Raw genomic sequence first — 12,997 nt, forward strand, 5'->3', positions numbered from 1 at the left:
CAGGGAGAACTAAAGTAATCCTTGCCCCTTTCTTTCCAGCCTTTGGTTCCATAGATTTGGTTAGCAACTTCAAAACAGTGAGGTTGGTACCTGTGAGGTGGCCTTCGAAACCATCCTTCTACTATTTTAAAAGGTAGGATAACACAGCTGCATGGTGCTTGGTCTTGACTAGGAGTGCAGAAGACAGAACTCTCAGCCCTTCAAGGTAGATCAGACTAGACAACCAATGCCATGCAGGTCTGTATCAATTTTTATCGTAAAACTTCAGCAACAGAATCGTGGAAGTCTGAATATGCTCCCTTCCTCTCTCCCTTTATCCTTTGTGCGAACTAGGAAAGGAAACTTGTCTGAGATGTTTACTTGCACTACTTTCTTGGCCTGAGCTCAGGCCTCTCTTATCTGACCATTGCCTTGGTAGCAGCTCTTCCTCCTGTTCTTCAAGGCCATTCCCTCTTCCCTCTACAAGAAGAAGGCAAGAGTTTCTGCAACTGGGAATCCCTTCACCCCAGAGCACCCTGCAAATGTTTCCTCAGTGGTTTTAAGTACATCATAGCAATGGAAATAACAGCATGTAATCATAAATTTGCCGAGCCAATCCTAGAGTGGTTTAAATGCTGCCTATCACACAAACTTAATATGATACAATCATGTATATGTATATGTATATGTATATGTATATGTATATGTATATGTATATGTATATGTATATGTATATGTATATGTATATGTATATGTATATGTATAGTGTGTGTGTGTATGTATCTATGTGTGTGTATGTGTGTGTATGTATGTGTGTGTGTGTGTATATATATATATATATATGAGGTTCAATTCTTTAAATAACTTTGGATATTTTGAAAGTAGGTTTTTTTAACTCCTAGAGTGAATGCTATCTATAAATAGGACCATTGGCATTCAATAAAGCTCTAAGCCAGGATCAAGGAGAAGTTTATATAGTGCTAGCTTAAATCCCTTCAGCAAAGGATCGTTACCTTGTTGTGGTGCTGGAGCTTGAGCACCTCAATGATTCCATGAGCTAAACTGTAAAGGGCCACCCAAGACGGGAAGGGGTCAGACTAAATGCGATCCCTGGGAAGGTAATGGCAACCCACCCCAGTATTCTTGCTGTGAAAACTAAATGGATCAGTACAACCAGAGATATGTCGGTATACCATCGGAAGATGAGACCCCCAGGTCGGAAGATGGTCAAAATGCTACTGGGGAGGAACAGAGGATGAGTTCAACTAGCCCCAGACATGATGACGCCGCTAGCTCAAAGCCAAAAGGACGGCTAGAGCCGACGGTGCTGGTGGTGAACGGCGAATCCAATGTTCTAAGGATCAACACACCATTGGAACCTGGAATGTAAGATCTATGAGCCAGGGCAAATTGGATGTGGTTATTGGTGAGATGTCAAGATTAAAGATAGACATTTTGGGCGTCAGTGAACTGAAATGGACTGGAATGGGCCACTTCACATCAGATGACCACCAGATCTACTACTGTGGACAGGAGGACCACAGAAGAAATGGAGTAGCCTTCATAATTAACAGTAAAGTGGCTAAAGCAGTGCTTGGATAAAATCCAAAAAACGACAGAATGATCTCAATTCGAATTCAGGGCAAGAGACCTCTTCCAGAAAATTAGAAACATCGGAGGTAAATTCCAGGCCAAAATGGGTATGATCAAAAACAAAGATGGCAAGGACCTAACAGAAGAAGAAGAGATCAAGAAAAGGTGGCAAGAATATACAGAAGACCTGTATAGGAAGGATAACAATATCGGGGATAGCTTTGACGGTGTGGTCAGTGAGCTAGAGCCAGACATCCTGAAGAGTGAGGTTGAGTGGGCCTTAAGAAGCATTGCTAATAACAAGGCAGCAGGAGACGACGGCATCCCAGCTGAACTGTTCAAAATCTTGCAAGATGATGCTGTCAAGGTAATGCATGCTATATGCCAGCAAATTTGGAAAACACAAGAATGGCCATCAGATTGGAAAAAATCAATTTATATCCCCATACCAAAAAAGGGGAACACTAAAGAATGTTCAAACTATCGAACAGTGGCACTCATTTCACATGCCAGTAAGGTAATGCTCAAGATCCTGCAAGGTAGATTTCCGCAATTCATGGAGCGAGAATTGCCAGATGTACAAGCTGGGTTTAGAAAAGGCAGAGGAACTAGGGACCAAATTGCCAATATCCGCTGGATAATGGAAAAAGCCAGGGAGTTTCAGAAAAACATCTATTTCTGTTTTATTGACTCTTCTAAAGCCTTTGACTGTGTGGACCAGAACAAATTGTGGCAAGTTCTTAGTGGTATGGGGATACCAAGTCATCTTGTCTGCCTCCTGAAGAATCTGTATAATGACCAAGCAGCAACAGTAAGAACAGACCACAGAACAACAGACCGGTTTAAGATTGGGAAACGAGTATGGCAGGGTTGTATACTCTCACCCTACCTATTCAACCTGTGTGCAGAACACATCATGCGACAAGCTGGGCTTGAGGAATCCAAGGCTGGAGTTAAAATCGCTGGAGGAAACATTAACAATCTCAGATATGCAGATGATATCACTTTGATGGCTGAAAGCGAAGAGGAACTGAGGAGCCTTATGATGAAGGTGAAAGAAGAAAGTGCAAAAGCTGGCTTGCAGCTAAACCTCAAAAAAACCAAAATTATGGCAACCAGCTTGATTGATAACTGGCAAATAGAGGGAGAAAATGTAGAAGCAGTGAAAGACTTTGTATTTCTAGGTGCGAAGATTACTGCGGATGCTGACTGCAATCAGGAAATCAGAAGATGCTTAATCCTTGGGAGAAGAGCAATGACAAATCTCGATAAAATAGTTAAGAGCAGAGACATCACACTGACAACAAAGGCCCGCATAGTTAAAGCAATGGTGTTCCCCGTAGTAACATATGGCTGCGAGAGCTGGACCATAAGGAAGGCTGAGAGAAGGAAGATAGACGCTTTTGAACTGTGGTGTTGGAGGAAAATTCTGAGAGTGCCTTGGACTGCAAGAAGATCAAACCAGTCCATCCTCCAGGAAATAAAGCCAGACTGCTCACTTGAGGGAATGATATTAAAGGCAAAACTGAAATACTTTGGCCACATAATGAGAAGACAGGACAGCCTGGAGAAGATGTTGATGCTAGGGAGAATGGAAGGCAAAAGGAAGAGGGGCCGACCAAGGGGAAGATGGGTGGATGATATTCTAGAGGTGATGGATTTGTCCCTGGGGGAGCTGGGGGTGTTGACGACCAACAGGAAGCTCTGGCGTGGGCTGGTCCATGAAGTCACAAAGAGTTGGAAGCGACTAAACGAATAAACAACAGCTTAAATCCAGGATCAAGGGTAGGTTTGTAATAAGCTGTAAGTTTGCTATATTTTTCTATTAAGGAAGATTAAGGTATCACCATAGAAACTGGATTCCTTAAAAAAAATAGAGCAATACCTTAACACTTACTGTATATAAAAAGAATCTACCAAAATAAATTGTTGGTTGCATTTTAATCTGTGTAGATAGAACTGCCTGGGTTGATTTTTAGAAAGGAAGTTGAAAGCATTTTTCATTACTGTATAATAGAGATTGCAATTATACTGTATTCTTCTCAAGAGCCTGGAGTATTTTTTAATGAAAATAATGCAATATGTATTTCTGAACTTTTAAAATATTTATATGAGAAAGAGTAAATCAATTAACAAATTAATGCTTTAAATGGAAATTAGCAGTAGAGCATTTTGAATGAATTTGTGACAGCTTACATGCTTTCAGGTGGGAGATGGGAAGTTTTGAATTGGAAACCAGATAGGTTCTGGGACACTATATCCTGTTTATATTCTGCTGTTTATATTTCCCCTAGCTTGCAAGGGCACAATCCATTTTTTAAAAACTGGCTGCTTGTGGATAACATCCTCAAATGTTATTTAGCCAAGTCTCTCAAGTTCTCCAAAATTTATCAAGACTTGTTTCCCCCCCGCCCCCAACTAATAACTCCTGGCAGCAAGCTCACGCCATGGTAATCTGTAGGTTTCCTGTATAATGTGGTATATAACGTATATCTGCAAAGCAGTGGCATAGCCATGGGCACATGTATAACTGCACAATATGCAGACATCTTCAAGGCTGAGCTAGAACAATGCTTTCTTCAATTCTTACCACTGAAACCCCTCCTTTACCTGCGATTCATTGACAACGTTATCATCATCTGGACCCATGGAAAAGAATATTTCATCCAATTCCATCATGACCTCAACAACTTCCATCCTACCATCAACCTCAGTCTCAAGCTATCTACAAAGCAAGGCCAGTTCCTTGATGTCACAGTAAGACTACACAATGAATACAGGAGGACCAATGTATTATCTTAAATCATCTGGCAGAAAATTTTTTCCTCCCACCCCCAAGGTTCTCTTTATGCTTCCTTTGTAGATTTAAAGGCTGCCTTTGATTAAGTCTCTAGGGAGAGACAGGGGTGAAATTATTAAATACATCCATGAATCACTGTCTCATTATGTCATGAGTGCCGTTGAGCTAAAGTCATCAGCGCAATGGCACACATGACAATGACAAGGAAATAGGTGAAGGGGTACAAGATAAGTAGCCATCAACCTACAACGACTAACGGCTAACAAACAATAGCTAAACGGATCACGGAGCCACCCAAGCCATCAGCGGCAATACAACGGGGATCGCCCAGCTGAAAGCAATCAGCAGAGGAATGGGAAACCTGATGATGGGCGATCCCGGAAACCCTCACCCACCGGCAGGGCAACGTATTGGACAAAGGGGGGTGACGTGACCGTGAGCGAGGGGGCGCTGACCGGCGCGGGGTATTTAAACCCCGCACCGGCGCGCTCCTGTCACTCTCAGCTTTTTTCTACCAACGCTGTACCTGCCCTGCAAATAAACCAGAGCCTGATCCGCAAACCAGTGTCTGAGTGTTATTCAGAGGTAGGCAGCGCATGACATAAAGCTGAGAGTCATAAACTCAGCCTCGCCGAGCCCCACCGGACGACAACGAGCCGCGGGAGGAGTAGACGGCGAGAAGACCAGCAAGATGAGGCCGGAGCGGCGCGGGCAAGGAGGGCGAGCCGCGCGGCAAGAGACAGAGGAGGACCGACCAAGGCCAGAGGCACCGCGGACTCCCGGAGCCAGGGACGCCCACCCCACCCGACCCGAGCCTCAGCTCCAACCCCAAGGGGAGATGGCGACGGAGGCAACCCGACCGCGGGAGGGAGCAGCACGACTTCCGAAACCAGCGGAGGACCCCGCGCTCCACATCGCACCCCAGCAACGGGCGTGGAGCGACAGCCCCACGGCGCTCAACACGGAGGAGGACGACGGAGACACCCATCAGACGGCGGAGGAAGCGGACCCGCGGCAGAGGGACGATGAACCCCGCCGGCAACCCACCCCCGAGGACGCGCCAACGGAACCGGCCCCAGCGGCGGCGCGGGCTGTGGACGAGGAGGCACGAGCTCAACTCGCGGCCATGCGGGCTCAACTGACGGAACTCCGGACCATGCTCCAGGCGCTCATGCCCCCCGCGCCACCCAACGACGTCCCCGCACAAGCCCACACCCCGAGCGAAGCACCGAACCCACACGGGCCAGCGGAGGGTCAGCAGACGGCACAGGCGGCCGACACCACACCCCGGGAAGCGAGAGGCGGGGCCGCACAAAACGCCCGGGCCCCAAAGGACTTCCCCATCTTCTTCGATGGGACCCCCACAAAACTCTCGTTTTTCGTGACCAACGCTAGGGAGTTCATGGGGAGGCACGGACACTCCTATGACTCCGAGGCCGACAAGATCGCCGCCGTGGCGATCAAACTCCAAGACAGGGCGGCGGACTGGTACGTCCAACTGTACGAGTCCAGCTCCCCCGCCCTCGCCACCTTCCCTGCTTTCATCAATGAGATGAAAAACTACTTCGAAGACCCCCTAGCCAAAGTAAGGGCGAAAAGCGCACTCCAAAGACTTAAACAGGGCACACGCACGGTCCCTGACTACGCCCTGGAGTTCAAAGCCCTCGCGGGGAAGGTCAGCGACTGGTCCGAGACCACCCTGCTGGAAATGTTCAAAAGGGGGCTCAACCGCGACGTTCTCCAATGGGCCCTCTACCGCGACGACCCAGAAACGTTACACGGGTGGATCCACCTCGCGGGGAAAGCCGAACACGCGCACCGCACCTTCCTCATGACAACCACGGAAGACACAAACTATGCCGGGAAAAAGGTACCCGCACCACACGGGGGGATGGCCGGCCCCATATACCCTAAAAAGAAGTTCAACCGGGAGCCCTGCGGGAGGTGTGGCAAATTAGGGCACAAGACGGCGGATTGCTTCGCCAACCGCCCGCCGACCAGCGCGCCCAAACCCACTCCGAAAATTAGCCCCAAACCACCCAACCCGGGGCCGCCTCCTCACCGCCGAATGACCGTGGCCACAGCGACACCGGAAGAGGGCTGGGACGCTTACTGGGGGGAAGAGGACAATACAGACCCCGACCAGCCGGCGGGAAATGCTCCCCGCTTGCCCTGAGACGCGTGGCGAGGCAGGCGGTGGGACAGCAACGCGGACCACCTCAACGAAACGACGAAAGCCCCGTAATATTGGCAGCAATTCAACTCTCTGCCGGCAACGGAGCCACCACGGCCGCGGCACTAGTGGACTCGGGGTGCTCAAAAAACCTCATCCACCCCGACCTAGTCGCCAAACTCGACCTCCGCTGCTTCCCCCTCCCCACGCCGCTGGCATTCCACCAGCTGGACGGCTCTACAGCGGGAGGGAAACCAGCCACGCTACAAACCGAGCCGGTCACCCTGCAAATGGGCACTCACACCGAGCGCACATCGTTCGTAGTCACGCACATCGGACGGCCCATTGCAGTCCTGGGGATGCCATGGCTCGCGACAAACAACCCGCGGATCAACTGGGAGACCCGCACCTTCACATTCGGCGACGGCGAGTATCGAGCACCAGTTCCAGCGGGCAGAAGCCACCCCACGGTAGGACGAGCGGAGGCGACCACACAAGACAACGCCGCTACCACAGCAGACCTACCAGAACAATACGCCGACTTCTCCGAGGTCTTCGGAGAGGCAGAGGCTGACCAGCTACCCCCCCACCGCAAGACGGATTGCCGGATCGACCTACTGCCCGACGTCCCCTTACCTAGACCAAAGATCTATTCGATGACCCCGAAGGAGATGGCAACCCTCCGGGAGTTCATCGATAAAAACCTAGACAGGGGATTCATAGAGCCAGCATGCTCACCGGTCGGAGCCCCCGTCTTATTCCGGGAGAAGAAAGACGGGACCCTACGGCTCTGCACCGACTACCGGGGCCTAAACGCGGCTTCCCTGTCCAACAAATACCCCTTACCCCTGGTGAAGGACATGCTCGCCCACCTGTCCACGGGCAAAGTCTTTTCCAAATTGGACCTTCGCGAGGCGTACTATCGCATCCGAATCAGGGAGGGGGACGAATGGAAGACGGCGTTTAACTGCCCCCTAGGCGCTTTCCAGTACAAGGTACTGCCCTTCGGACTCGCGGGGGCCCCTGGGGTGTTCATGCAGCTCATCAATGAGGTACTGCATGAACATCTGTTTAAAGGGGTCCTGGTCTACATCGACGACGTCCTTATTTACACAAAAACGCACGAGGAACATGTAACCCTAGTCAGGCAAGTCCTCGACAAGCTCAGAAGGGCGCAGCTCTATGCAAAGCCTACAAAGTGCGAGTTTCACAAAGAGCGCCTAGACTATCTGGGGTATCGAATCTCCGGGGACGGCGTCGAAATGGACCCCGCAAAAGTCGAAGCGGTGCTAAACTGGGAGCGGCCCCGCAACAGACGGCAACTACAGAGCTTCCTCGGATTCGCGAATTTCTACAGGTCATTCGCCCGGGGGTTCGCTGAGATAGCCCTCCCCTTAACGGACCTCCTCAAAACCAAAGGGGTGGGGGACACCCGACGCGCCAAGAACCCAGGCACAGTGCTGAATTGGACTCCCGCGTGCCAGACCGCATTCGACAAGCTGAAAGCGCTGTTCACTACGGAGCCAATCCTCGCGCACCCGGACCCAGAACGGCCGTTCGTGGTCCTCAGACTTCTCCCTGGGAGCCATCCTGCTACAGAAAGACCCCACGGGACTCCTGAAACCATGCGCCTACCTGTCAAGGAAGTTCTCCGAGACAGAGAGGCGATGGCACGTCTGGGAGAAAGAAGCCTTCGCGGTGAAATCGGCACTAGAGACATGGCGACACCTACTCGAGGGAGCCACCCAACCATTCGAGGTCTGGACGGACCACCGGAACCTCGAGGCCCTACGAACGCCTAGACGCCTTAGCCCAAAACAGGTCCGATGGGCCCAATTCTTCAGCCGCTTTGATTTCCAGCTGAAGTTCATGCCGGGCAAGAAGAACTTCCTGGCCGACGCCCTCTCCCGACTGCCCCAAGACGAAGAGCCCGCCCCAGACACCATTGGGACGGTCCTATCCGCCTCGCAACTGGGGATGGCCGTGACCACCCGAAGCGGCGCACGGAGGCAGCTCGACTCTACGGCGCAGCCGATGGCGGGACAACCGGCGACGGAAAGAAGCCAACCGCAACTACCAGGGGGAATGCGCACGGACCTCGCCGCCGCCCTCAAAACCGACCCCTGGTTCCTGGCAAACCCCGACAAGGTAACGATGGCGCAAGACCTGGCATGGGGGGAAGGCAGAATCTACGTCCCGGACTCGCAACGCCAGGCGATCTTGCATAGGTCACACGACGCCAAGCAAGCGGGACACTTTGGGTTCCTCAAGACCCTACACCTAACACGGTGTCAATTCTGGTGGCCCGCGCTCAGGCGAGACGTAAAAACCTACGTGGCGTCCTGCCCAACATGCGCTAGGGCCAAACGGGCACCAGGCAAACCCGCGGGGCTATTGCAACGGGTGGCAGAACCCTCCCGCCCATGGGAGGAAATCTCTATGGATTTTATAGTGGACCTCCCACCCAGCCAGAAGAAAACGGCCATTTGGGTGGTGAAGGACTACTTCTCAAAGCAGGCCCACTTCATCCCCTGCACGTCGGTCCCATCCTCACAACAGCTAGCCAAACTCTTCCTCATCCACGTGTACAGGCTACACGGATGTCCCGCACGTGTGGTGACCGACAGGGGCACACAGTTCACCTCCAAATTCTGGCGGGCCTTCCTGAAGCTGACGGGGACCCAACAGGCCCTATCTACGGCTTGGCACCCTCAGACGGACGGAGCCACTGAGGTTCTTAATGCCACCTTAGAGCAATTTATACGATCATATACTAACTACCACCAAGACGACTGGGCTGAACTGCTCCCGTTCGCCGAAGTCGCATACAACAACGCCGTCCACACGAGCACGGGGAAAACTCCGTTCGAAGTAGTCTCGGGGCGCGACTTCGTCCCCATACCGGAGCTACCTCAACCCCCGGAACCCCAGGTGGACGCTAGCGACTGGGGACGGAAGATCGCGGAAGCATGGCCAGTAATCACGGCGGCGCTGAAGGATGCACAGGCTGCCTACAAAGAGCAGGCCGACAAGCACCGGCGCCAACAACCGACGTTCCAGGCGGGGGATATGGCCTATCTATCCACCAAGTTCCTAAAGTCAACCCAACCCTCGAAAAAACTGGGGCCTAAGTACATCGGGCCGTTCCGAGTCACGCAAATAGTGAACCCGGTAGCAATACGCTTGGACCTGCCACACAACCTCCGGAGACTCCACCCGGTGTTCCACACCAGCCTCCTGAAACCGGCAACCACCTCCCGATGGCACCCAAGCACGCCACAGCCCGCACCGGTAATGATCGACGGGCAACACCACTTCGAGATAAGGGACATTCTCGACTCCCGCAAGCAACGAGGAACTCTACACTACCTGGTCAGGTGGAAACACTTCCCCCACCCGGAATGGGTGGCGGCGCACAACGTTAACGCGCCTGACCTGACCAGAGCATTTCACCGGGCATACCCCGACAAACCGCAACCAAGGTCAGCAAAACCAAACCCCCCCCCGCAGGCCCCCCCCGCCTCCCGTGCCCCAAGGGAAAGGGCCCCCCCAAGCCCGCGACTTGGGTGGACCTTCCCCCCCCCGGGACTCACTCCCCCCGCCCCGGGCCCACGGGGTGGTGACAAACGTTCGCCAGCACCCTCCCCCCGCCCCCCGGCCGCGGGGGAGTGGCAAGCAAGTCAACAGGGCAACCTGGGGGCAACGCCCAGGAGACACAACAAAGGCGACGCACTTTAAATACGAAAAAGAAGGGCCCTACCTGGAGCTGAGAAGCACCCGACCAGCCACGCCTCTCGCCTCGCCGAACTGAGCCAAACAACCAGGGTGTGGCTGGAGCATGCGCACGCCAGGTCAGGACCCGAGCATGCGCACCATGGACACACCCTGGGAAGGCACGTGGTAGAGGGAGGAGCAAAGGGAGGGGCGACAACTACTCCGGCGGGAACTTTGAAAAAAAAAAAAAAATGTGGCGTTTTGACAGCTCCACGGGGAAAACCCAGAAAACCGGGGGAGAACACTATTCGAAAAGGGGGCAGTATGTCATGAGTGCCGTTGAGCTAAAGTCATCAGCGCAATGGCACACATGACAATGACAAGGAAATAGGTGAAGGGGTACAAGATAAGTAGCCATCAACCTACAACGACTAACGGCTAACAAACAATAGCTAAACGGATCACGGAGCCACCCAAGCCATCAGCGGCAATACAACGGGGATCGCCCAGCTGAAAGCAATCAGCAGAGGAATGGGAAACCTGATGATGGGCGATCCCGGAAACCCTCACCCACCGGCAGGGCAACGTATTGGACAAAGGGGGGTGACGTGACCGTGAGCGAGGGGGCGCTGACCGGCGCGGGGTATTTAAACCCCGCACCGGCGCGCTCCTGTCACTCTCAGCTTTTTTCTACCAACGCTGTACCTGCCCTGCAAATAAACCAGAGCCTGATCCGCAAACCAGTGTCTGAGTGTTATTCAGAGGTAGGCAGCGCATGACATAAAGCTGAGAGTCATAAACTCAGCCTCGCCGAGCCCCACCGGACGACAACGAGCCGCGGGAGGAGTAGACGGCGAGAAGACCAGCAAGATGAGGCCGGAGCGGCGCGGGCAAGGAGGGCGAGCCGCGCGGCAAGAGACAGAGGAGGACCGACCAAGGCCAGAGGCACCGCGGACTCCCGGAGCCAGGGACGCCCACCCCACCCGACCCGAGCCTCAGCTCCAACCCCAAGGGGAGATGGCGACGGAGGCAACCCGACCGCGGGAGGGAGCAGCACGACTTCCGAAACCAGCGGAGGACCCCGCGCTCCACATCGCACCCCAGCAACGGGCGTGGAGCGACAGCCCCACGGCGCTCAACACGGAGGAGGACGACGGAGACACCCATCAGACGGCGGAGGAAGCGGACCCGCGGCAGAGGGACGATGAACCCCGCCGGCAACCCACCCCCGAGGACGCGCCAACGGAACCGGCCCCAGCGGCGGCGCGGGCTGTGGACGAGGAGGCACGAGCTCAACTCGCGGCCATGCGGGCTCAACTGACGGAACTCCGGACCATGCTCCAGGCGCTCATGCCCCCCGCGCCACCCAACGACGTCCCCGCACAAGCCCACACCCCGAGCGAAGCACCGAACCCACACGGGCCAGCGGAGGGTCAGCAGACGGCACAGGCGGCCGACACCACACCCCGGGAAGCGAGAGGCGGGGCCGCACAAAACGCCCGGGCCCCAAAGGACTTCCCCATCTTCTTCGATGGGACCCCCACAAAACTCTCGTTTTTCGTGACCAACGCTAGGGAGTTCATGGGGAGGCACGGACACTCCTATGACTCCGAGGCCGACAAGATCGCCGCCGTGGCGATCAAACTCCAAGACAGGGCGGCGGACTGGTACGTCCAACTGTACGAGTCCAGCTCCCCCGCCCTCGCCACCTTCCCTGCTTTCATCAATGAGATGAAAAACTACTTCGAAGACCCCCTAGCCAAAGTAAGGGCGAAAAGCGCACTCCAAAGACTTAAACAGGGCACACGCACGGTCCCTGACTACGCCCTGGAGTTCAAAGCCCTCGCGGGGAAGGTCAGCGACTGGTCCGAGACCACCCTGCTGGAAATGTTCAAAAGGGGGCTCAACCGCGACGTTCTCCAATGGGCCCTCTACCGCGACGACCCAGAAACGTTACACGGGTGGATCCACCTCGCGGGGAAAGCCGAACACGCGCACCGCACCTTCCTCATGACAACCACGGAAGACACAAACTATGCCGGGAAAAAGGTACCCGCACCACACGGGGGGATGGCCGGCCCCATATACCCTAAAAAGAAGTTCAACCGGGAGCCCTGCGGGAGGTGTGGCAAATTAGGGCACAAGACGGCGGATTGCTTCGCCAACCGCCCGCCGACCAGCGCGCCCAAACCCACTCCGAAAATTAGCCCCAAACCACCCAACCCGGGGCCGCCTCCTCACCGCCGAATGACCGTGGCCACAGCGACACCGGAAGAGGGCTGGGACGCTTACTGGGGGGAAGAGGACAATACAGACCCCGACCAGCCGGCGGGAAATGCTCCCCGCTTGCCCTGAGACGCGTGGCGAGGCAGGCGGTGGGACAGCAACGCGGACCACCTCAACGAAACGACGAAAGCCCCGTAATATTGGCAGCAATTCAACTCTCTGCCGGCAACGGAGCCACCACGGCCGCGGCACTAGTGGACTCGGGGTGCTCAAAAAACCTCATCCACCCCGACCTAGTCGCCAAACTCGACCTCCGCTGCTTCCCCCTCCCCACGCCGCTGGCATTCCACCAGCTGGACGGCTCTACAGCGGGAGGGAAACCAGCCACGCTACAAACCGAGCCGGTCACCCTGCAAATGGGCACTCACACCGAGCGCACATCGTTCGTAGTCACGCACATCGGACGGCCCATTGCAGTCCTGGGGATGCCATGGCTCGCGACAAACAACCCG

At 54.4% G+C, this 12,997-nt stretch overlaps 1 protein-coding gene across 1 annotated transcript in view; it reads right to left on the bottom strand.

Moving 5' to 3' along the window:
* LDAH (lipid droplet associated hydrolase) overlaps window positions 1–12,997 on the bottom strand; it is a 554,138-nt gene that overhangs the window by 72,211 nt on the left and 468,930 nt on the right. The gene's annotated exons all lie outside the window — the stretch shown is intronic.

The sequence above is a fragment of the Candoia aspera genome, chromosome 1 (genome assembly GCF_035149785.1).
Source record: "Candoia aspera isolate rCanAsp1 chromosome 1, rCanAsp1.hap2, whole genome shotgun sequence".
NCBI lineage: Eukaryota > Metazoa > Chordata > Lepidosauria > Squamata > Boidae > Candoia > Candoia aspera.